Here is a 10,932-nt window from a genome sequence, read left to right on the forward strand (position 1 = left end):
TTCAAAATTTTCCTGAGGGGCATACCCCAGCCCCCGTAGAAAGAGAGCATGCAACTGAGTGTGTTTTGCACACTGTATGAGTACCCTCAATATAACTATATTCAGCCTCCCTCCCCCACAAATAAATATTCCACTGCCATGAATGTTCTTTCGATGAAATATCAACCTGACCACTACAAATTCTGTAGCTCCAGCCCTGATTATCCATTGTATTTATTCTCAGATATGAGAGAATCAAACAGAATCCCCCTGTGTTATTGTATACCGACACAAGATTGCTGTCACCCCAGCAGTAGGTCTTGGTGTTCTAAGCTGATTGCACAGAGGGAGAACCTGCAGCTAAGCTAGGACAGCCTTTAATTTCAATAATGTACACTTAACTTACAGATATGGCTAAACATACGGCATTTCATGCGAAGGCTGGCTTGTGGTTGTACCTCTGAATCACATCCCCTCTTTGGGAAGTTCATGTCTCTCTTCTCTGAGAGAATATTTGAGTGGATGCAGAGGATTGAGTAAGTCCCAGCATTTGATTTAACCCTTTAGGGACCAGCGTCGTACATGTACGTCATAATATTGACTCACGCGAAAGCCTGCCGTCGTACATGTACGTCCAACTTTCTCCAAGCTGCTAGATTGTCTTCTTCACCTCTAAGGGCTCTAAATCGAATATATATTATTAGATGCGCTTATTGGTAACCAAGTTCAGTTGTTAAGACTTAAAAATGGTGACTGGTGGGAAGTTGGATGGCGATTGGTGGGAAACGAAGGCGTGATTGATCCTTCACTGCCTGGGCCTTCTAGCAGTTCTGTAGGTGTTTCTCGCCGTTCTAGTTGATTGCAGCAGCTAAAAACGAAAAGGAAAACAGTGAGGAAACCGAGTCTTGTGTATCTGATGGCGATGAGAGCAAAAGTGAAGAGAGTAGCCCACATGGGAAAGCACCTAAGCGTGCCAAAACTTCACAAAAGTCCGCGCAAACGGAATAGAGAAGTGCTTTGAATTTTTCACCACTCCCTCTGAAGAATTTTGATGACAGCAAATTCAGGGACCTGAGATTCCAAGACAATAGAACTAAGAAGAGAAAAGGCGAGACAAATTTAGCAGTGTATGAGAAACATCTCAATGAAATTTGTAAAATCCGTTTTAAATGGAATACTGACCATGACACCAAGGACATCAAATACTGTGACCTAACTGGTCCTGAGAAACTATACCTTTTTAAAAACACAGACCTAACTAAACTGTTTCCATTGCTACCAAAGGTAACAGACCTACAAGAACTATGGAGTGAATTCTTTTCCATCATCAAGGACTTAAATAAAGAAGGTAGCAATGCCAATGATATTAATGCTAAAACAAAGCTTGGGTAACCAAATTCACCAAGCAAAAGACGTTACTCCGTACATACATGCCTTCTCCATGCATGTGGGAGAGTTCATTCAGTTATATGGCAACATTGCAGCCCTCAATCAGCAAGGTTTGGAAAAATTAAATGATGTAATGACAAAACAATATCAAAGATCGACCAATCACCATGACCAACAAGCTTTTGAACAAATATTACAAAAAATAGATAGAATTGAACAACTACAGTGTAAAAGATGGTGGGTTTCAGAGGGTCAAATACGAACAGAAGTGCAGCATCTGTAAAAACACTTGACACAACAAAAGGACATGCACACAAGCACAATAAGATTATAGTATAACAATATTGTAACAATAATATCGGTACCGTGAATTACAAAGTAATATTGGTTACTACACTACCCCTCATACAACTAGCATCAGCAGTCTTTATATACATAATATGCAGACACGACAATATTCATACGACTGAAATTATACCCAACAAGGTGAAATTCAAATCAACAGTATGGTATCACGACAAAGTCTGGTTCATATATCTGGCGATCAAGCATTACCTAGTCGGTCAAACAGCAGCTGATGCCAAACCAAGTTCATACCGTCATTCAAGGTGTCAATCAGCCGGAAAATCCACTATGAAAGCACGAAGATTAAATCGACTTTACTTGTACAGCCACATTTTTACAACGCAAAAGCGAGGCGAAGTTCACTTCACAGCTTATTCCATTTAAAGATCTCCATATTCTAAATAAAGCATTGCAACATGCTGCAATAAACGTGACAACATTGCCGCTTGACTACACTCAGGGGAATATACTATGAGGAATATCACAAAACCACGTCTGATTATCAGAGGACAATGATTCGGATGAAGATAAACACTGGCAGGTAAATATTGCTGTAGAAACTACACCAATTTCCTGGCTGTTTCCTGTACTGCACTCAAGTACATTTACATATGGACAGGTGGTCCATTCCCATCATTTTGTCTGGAACCTTCTTAGGTATTTCATGTTAATTAAACACCTCAGACTATCCAAAGGGTAGTCACTGCTAATGCTGTAGAACTATTTGTGACTGGGATAAAAGTTTTTGATCAACAAAAATCAACTTGATTGCTTGATATTGCGGCCTTGATTGCTTGATAATTTAAAACATCTTTTCTTGTTTGGTTTGCGAGGTAGCTAAATCACAGCTTTCTAGGGCATCTTGATCGCTTGATTCAGTGCAAAATTAACTCTTGATCGCTTGATTTGATTTTGATCCAGGTTGCAAATGGTTCTACAAGACTATTGGTAGTGACTACCTCTTGCTATCTCTTAGTACATGGATTAGAATTATCTGGTGTCAGCCTATTGATTTGCCAGATTGTTGCTACCCCCCTTTAATAGTAAATTATGCCACTCTCAATACGTTTCTGTATAAGTGTTTGTTGCCGCTTTGTGGTTGGTAAACCTTTCTCATGAAAAGAGCAGACCTGGATTTGGGTGTGTCTCAAAGCATCCAGCTGAAGCATAAGAAAAGCCTAATTTCCAGTGCATGGCATATTTCTGTTTAGGAAGTAGTCACAAGAGTAGAATTAGTTGTTTGCATGATAAATTCAATTATAATTCTACTGGTAACAATAATCTGGCATGAAAGCCGGTCATAGGTACTTGTCTGTATAGTAGTAGTATGTACACTAAAAATGCTTGTATCTCTACCAAATGTAGACCTGCTTCCATATCCATGGACCAAGGAGAACTTCTGACTGTACCCAGCGTCTACCTTATGTGGTGTGCTGTCATCAGATGGCTGTTCAGGTGGAGAGTACACTGTAATGGATCTCCATTTTGAAATGTAGTACTTGATAGTGTCGAGTATGATGAATGCATAATCCCCCCAGCTGTTGATGCCACGGTAGTGCCAATTCTCTCCTAGAAGGTGGTCCAGATCATGATACCCTTCCAGTGTGTATTGTCGGATGCCACGAACTGTTTCTTTAGCAACGCCAGCTACTTGGAGGTCACCCCTAACCAGAAGATAATCAAATCCCATGCAGGGGCGGATCTAGGATTTATAAAAGGGTGGGCTAACTCAAGGTACTAATCTCTTGGGTAGAGATGTGTGAAGCACACTTCCCAGCATGCAAAGCAGGAAAATTTTGAAAAATAGATGCTAAAATACTGCAATTTGGAGACATTTCCACATAAAATTCATAATATTTTCTGCCTGTAGATATTTTATATACTGCCTTTAGATTGTAGGTATGGCTCTCTGAAGCATTTGCTAATGGAAAAGTTTGGGTGGTTAAAGACAACCAAGTACATGATGCACCCCTCTCATAATTGCACAACACTGAATAGGTGCATGTTAAATAATAATGTTGAATGTGGAAAATTTTGAAATTTGATTGAATCTGAGAGCATTTTCAATGGAAATTGTGTACCTGAATTAAGTATTGCCATACATATAAGTGCTTTAAACAGACCAATGTACTTCATTGTATGTATAGGTGCAGGCAGATTTGGAAAAATTCCATAACAGAACCAACTACATGTTTCCAGTGAATGTTCTATTAGAGTAGTTAGCTGACTGCTCTATTAGAGTATCTCGATCTTGTTCACCTCTAATGCTGATCTGGGTCTTTTTTGCATAAACTTTAACATAAATCCACTGGTAATACCTTGGAAAGATGCTTATAAGGTGGTTTTATGAGTATTTGTATTAGTGATCATATAATTATGCTAAGACAAAATTTCATTTAATACTCAGCATATTGATCACGTAAAGCCTAAATATGAAGGGGGGGGCCCAAAGCTCCTCCCCCCCCCTGGATCCGCCTCTGCCATGTCAATAGTAACTCGTGGAGCCTGCTTTTTGCCACATACTAGATTTTATTTAACTTTTAATCCCAGCTCAAAATGTGAACTGTATGGTTGGTGTTTGAGTGGTGTTGCTCATGTTGTCATTTAAAGGTACCAGATCATCAGCTTGACGCCATTTATCATACTCCTCATCACACCCAATGTAATGGATCCTCACTTCTGAGTCACGCCTAGCAACCACTTCAATGTGACACAACCTCCTTGTAACTTGTTCCTACTCTTGGTAGTTTTAAGCTTGCTAGCTGGCGGTAGTCATGAACAACTGGTTTCCTGAGGTTGTAGCGATGGTCCGCCATATTGTTATTTAACGTTACGCAGGTAACTTGTGAACAGATGCACAATAACCACAGAATGAAGTATGCATAGAAACAAGGTACTGTGTGCAACAATAGCGGTATAAACAATACCTGACTACAATAAAAAAAGAAATGTCATTTAGCATACTGTTGGATTCTTCACTGAGCGTACTCCTCAGCGTACTCTGTATATGTAGCAATACCTCTGCAAAGAGTAGAGTGTGGTAGGTGGGAGTGCCGTTTAATAGAGCAGGTTTATTCCGAGCTAAATACGCCATAATCCATTCTGTTTTTAATACCAGACTATGAACACTGACTACTGCCGACTTTGCTTCAGGACTGAACAACTACTTGACATCTTGCTTAGTCACTTATTCTATTGGTGGACGTCCTTCACAGATGCTTCATAGTGTAGGATTTACATCTCGTGTCAGGAAAAGGGAATGTACCTGCATGGTAGGAGAATTACGTCATGTCTAATATACAGGCTAAGAATGCGTAAACACTTGTACAGCTTCAGTTTACAAATTGTGTACATTAGTTTTGATATGTAGCTGTCATTCATGTTTTTAAGTGTTTATAGCTTTACAAGACTGATAACTCCATGCCAAGAGCCTAACACAAGTCACAGAGTCACCAGAAGGACAAGCTGTCTCAGAAAAATACCGAAATACATTTTAAATTATTAAATACAATATTCTATAATAAGCGCGTTATTTAGAGTAAAGAATATTACCATAGAAACGGCTTTTTTAGCAACTGTGTCGAGTGGAGTAGTGAAGAAAGCATTATTTCATTACTGAAATCCTTGATCTAAAAGGTGACATTCAAATTTTTAGTCGTATTTTGAATGATTACTGGCTGGTTTCTTCCGGTGGGAGTTATTTCTGAGCTGTGACATCATGACTTACATCATAAAGCGGCTCTAGCAGAAGTTGCCATTACTTGCAGTATGGCACCTTATTGTGACATGGCAAAGGAAGTTTAAATACTGAGAGGAAAAGTGCAGTATTAGTGCGAGGTAGTTGAGACGGCTACATTTAAGTGGCCGGGCTTTCAGCCCGCTATGGTGTGAGCTACAAGATGGTGCTCTACAACACTGCAGCCGTAGTTTTCTAGCATGAAGGCAAAGAAACTGGGAATTTGTCAACATGTGAGAACATGCATCTCCGAAGTTCCGTCACTATGCAGAGCCGTCTAGGCAGTAAAATGATGTATTGCTATAAATTATCCGGTAAGCTAGTTTGTATCACTGCATATTCCAGTGTGACTAGTATCTATATTATACTGTAGGTTTACCAAGTCACTATAGAGCAATAATATATTTTCATACAGAAGGATAGCTATAATACAATATGTAGGCGGTTACATCTTGCCACTTCCAAGTTGGTTCTTACTTTGCTTTATCCTGTAAGGAGATAATGTTTAGTTGACATAAGTGAACATTTAAATGTTTATGAGTATGGATGCCTCGAGAAGATACATAAAGTTGAGAGATTTAACACTGTACATAAGCATATAAACAAGATATTGCAAGCAATCATCCAATCAGTTGACCTCAACATAGCTATGTATAGACTGATACTGTTTTATATATGACTAGCATGGGTACCTGCCCTACGTGCAGGGCTATCTAACACATCAATTAAAATTCACAATAATGGAGCAAATTATTAAATGTCAGTACTATTCCTACAGCATGCATGGTAATATTGCTTGCCTTATGCCATGTGCTATACTGTGCAGGTACAACAGCAGACTGCCTCTATACTGTATGTGCAGGACCATGTTACTTGACTGATGGAATTATCAAAGTGCCAATTAAACATAACTTTCAAGGACACGTATGGCATGAACTGAAAATTCTAGGTTGAAAAAACAGAATCAATTTGCACTACCTACTGTGTACCTAGAAAAATTAGGCAAGGCACTCTATGTTATTGTTGACTACTTTACTATGTATGTAATTTTTGCAGTTTTATTAGAAAACTTTGACATTTTGTTTACATGTTATCATCTTGTGTTCAAGTAATCAGCAACAATAGGCTATACTACTCATGCAAGAGCATTCCTGAATTACTGACATAAACATATCCCTCAAGGAACAATTGACTTAGCTGTTGTTTGTAAAGTGTTGTAATAACTGCAGTGAAGGAAAGCTGAATGAGCAGCTTGCCAACTTAGAAGCAAGAAAATTCATGCAAACAACTGCTGACATGGGCATTGGCAACTACACTTACAACTGTACAGATGGTCCAAAATGTACAGTGTTTAAAGCCCTACATGATACGATTGCATGAGTGGATGGTAGAATCAGTTGTTCAGTGTAACAATAGTGTGCCTTGTGACACTAACAGAGTAGCTACACACTTTTACAGAGCATACTTTACTTTTTATGGTGTTTAATTTCTCAACATTCTTGTGTAACACTGCATAAATTATCGGTTGAATGGTGTAGTCAGACAGTAAACATGATTCCTTGGAATTCTGACTGTTGTATTAGAGTGTCTTAAAACTTCATAGCCTCTTTATTCAAGCCCAACTTGATAGTAAATGACAAACTCCTTCCCATTATATCTAGCCTCATGCCCAACTTATTACACAGAAATACAATGCAAATAAAGCACATGCAAAAACATGCCTGAAATTGTATATTCCATAATGAGCAGCTGACGTGACTGTTGACATTAGCAAAATAGTAAATAACAGTTGAGCAACTTACAGCAAGAAAATTCATGCTTAGAAACCGTTGTGGCAAGAAAATTGACGCTTGGTATTGGGTTGGTATAAAAAGGAAGAAAAAAAAATTGCTACGTAGTTAGCTTTGTGGAACATTGAAAATGGCAAAGAACTTCGGTGAAGAGAGCGAGATTCATGGGTTGCTGTGTGAAGTTTCCCCAATGAAAAAGGGAAAAGGAATATCCTACTTTGATGGTAAAATCAGTGATGGAAGTCACAGAATACGGCTGTTTGGGTTTGATAATAATACTCGAAAAAGACCGGCAGAAGTTAGTGGTAGTGCTGTTGTCTTTGCAAATTGTGAAATTAAAAGAGGCCGTTATGGAGATGATTATGAAGTAAGCATTCAAGGACTTGGTCATCTCACATATTATGTATACTGTGTTCTAGGTGCGTGCTGACAACAAAACTACCATTGAAAAATCTGAAAAAAGTATGAAATCAAGGAAGACAAAGATGAGTTAACTTCCCTTACTCCCCTGTGCGACATTCAACCCTATACAAAGATTAACTGTGAAGGAAAAGTTGTTCAGCTAGAGGAAGCAACTAAGGCTGCAAACGGGAAAAATATACAAAATATCCTCATAGCTGACAGGACTGCTACTGCAAGAGTTACACTGTGGGAAGAGAACATAAATAAATTGATAACAAATAAAAGTTACCAATTTAAACAATCGGGTGCTAAAGGAATTTCGAGAAGAGAGGCAGCTGTCTTCTATTACAGGTTTTTGCAATTGAATTCGGCAGCTTTGCAATTGAATTCGTCCCGTTTGCAATTGAGTTCGTCGCTTTTGCAATTGAATTCGTCCCGTTTGCAATTGAATTCGTCACTTTTGCAATTGAATTCGTCGGTTTTGCAGTTGAATTAGTCGGTTTTGCAATAGAATTCGTCGCGTTTGCATTACAATTCGTCATAAACAAAACGGTTCCAAGAAACCAACCGTTCATTAAGAGATGAATTATTTATGCCGTGGAGAGTTACACTTGAGCCACTAGAAGGTAATTGAAGCTGGTAGTACGCAAAGTTGATAGCTGTCTGACAAGCTAATTAGCTTGCTGGTGAGTGACCACACCCATCGCGAATGGCGCAGTAGAGTTTGGAATGTTATTATTATTATCAATTTACCAAAAAGGAAGGCATACACAAAAGGCAAAGCCTGTACAAGGTGTCCGCCTACAAAAAACAAACATACATATACATATACCTACAGTACACTACAAACTAAACAGTACACAACAAAACACAAAACAGTGATTAAGAAGTTACTTGACACATAAGTAATTATAAAGGTGATGCCAGAAAGACTTTCGATTACTGTCTTCAAGGATATGTTGCTGGAGAGGCTGTCGAGGAAGAATTATTGCCTTATAAAGAGTTGTTTACTACTGTTGTACTTGAACAAGTTCTTGTAGCAGCTGCTACATCATGTTTTCATGTTTGCTCCAGCTGCCATTCTTGTTACGGATGAATTTAACGGCAAAAGCGACGAATTCTATTACAAAAGCGACGAATTCAATTGCAAACGGGACGAATTCAATTGCAAAAGCGACGAACTCAATTGCAAACGGGACGAATTCAATTGCAAAAGCGATGAACTCAATTGCAAACGGGACGAATTCAATTGCAAAAGCGACGAACTCAATTGCAAACGGGACGAATTCAATTGCAAAAGCGACGAACTCAATTGCAAACGCGACGAACTCAATTGCAAACGGGATGAATTCAATTGCAAAAGCAACGAACTCAATTGCAAACGGGACGAATTCAATTGCAAAAGCAACGAACTCAATTGCAAAAGCAACGAACTCAATTGCAAACGGGACGAATTCAATTGCAAAGTCGCCGAATTCAATTGCAAAAACCTGTAAAGATCGTACAGAAATTGCACAGATTGATGACCTTGATGAGGTTGCAAGGAATGAAGTCCAATTGCCAGGTAACACAATCAAAGAAGCTGACATAGTTGGTGTGTTTTCAATTGAGCACTTCTCTGTATGCCTGAAGTGCAATGGAAAAGTACTTGGAGAAGAAGAGTTTGGTACTTGTAACAGATGCGGCATGCTCCAATGTATGGATATTTGCAATAGAGATGTGGTTGGAAAGATTATGATTAAAGGAAGAGAAGACAGTGTAGTTCTTAAAGCTTATGGTACAGTACTTAAGGAAATAGTAGGAGAGGAGGAAATAACTGGACTTGATTCAATATCACTACTGTAAGCCAAGCCTTTTAAAGCTATCCACCAACATGGAATCCTTAACTCTATTCAGCGATAGCTTTGATTTTGTTGTTGAGAACATGTTAATATGATTGTAAAGTTACCACTTAAAATTAATGTACCACTGTATAATCATGACTCGCCAAGTTACTAACTGCTTATTTATCGAATATGGCTGAATTTATAAAAAGCAATCCTCCCGATGTGAAGTAATAAGCATTTTATATACCATGCACTATCCCATTGCCAAAAGTGAGCCTACAATCAAAATGTTTCCCTCACTGTATCTAGTTTGTGTGATCTATGGTCAGCTATCAAGGTACAAAGTAAGGCTGAAGTGCAAGATTTTTCATCTATTGAACTGCACTGCAGTGTTAAAATAGAAGAATGTGGCAAAGCTCCCAAATTATGGTAGATGACTGGTTACGGATTTGTCATCTACCCATTGCAAGCTAGAGGAAAATTACAGAAACATAAACTTACAAATTTCTTAGAAATATTTACACGGTACTGTTGCAAAGTGATTTTTAACAATGTGAACAATGGGTAAAGTTTTGAATCAATGAGATACAGCTGCAGCTGGACTGAGATACAGCTGCTCATCGAAGAAATACAGCTGCTCATCATTTTGCGTGCCTCACGATGAGCAGCTGTATCTCTTCGTTGTTCCTCTTGTCGGTATTCAGGGTTCTGGCGTTATTCATAGTGAGCAGCTGCATCTTTTTTTCGTCGACTGTTTGCTAAACTTTCACTCCATTGGTGTGCGGAACTACTCAAGGAAGTGGAATTTTGACTAGAATCCATTTGGTGCCAAAGAAAGTCTCTTTCCCTCTATTGTTGCCTCTTGTCTGGATCTTGCCTCTTGTCTGGATCTTGCCTCTGTCTTTGCATACATTGCTTTGCTTGAGAAGCATGGAAGGACGCAGAAAATCACTTTAACTTGGGCATTTTCAAGTTTAAATTGCTAATATCACGTGCTGCTGACATGACTAAAAAAAATTTTTAAAATAAAAATTGTGTCCTAAAAGGTATGGTATTTCAAGGAAAAAAATCCTGGCTGAACTGGGATTCGAACCAGTGACGTTGTGGTTTAAGACGGAATTTGGGTAGTACTCTGCTCTACACCAGCAGCTTAAACGCGCTGTAGGAAACGAACCAAAGCTCTTAGCAATTCGTAACAATAAACTTGGAGTTGCTAGATGATGAGTGATTCATTTCGCCAAGCTCCCGTGTCGATACGTGCTTTGGTTCAAGAGTTAGTGGCGTAACAAAGAATGGAATGTAGACAGACGGATAGACAGACAGCTTTTCAGCTTTATATTAATATAGATTACAACTGCATATTACAGGTTACCTAATACAGCATGTAGTGGAGAATTCAAAACAGAAATAGCATTGACAACAGCTGTATGTGACATATTTTCAATGGATAAACATAGGTAACAAA

Source organism: Dysidea avara, chromosome 14, assembly GCF_963678975.1.
Source record: "Dysidea avara chromosome 14, odDysAvar1.4, whole genome shotgun sequence".
Lineage (NCBI taxonomy): Eukaryota > Metazoa > Porifera > Demospongiae > Dictyoceratida > Dysideidae > Dysidea > Dysidea avara.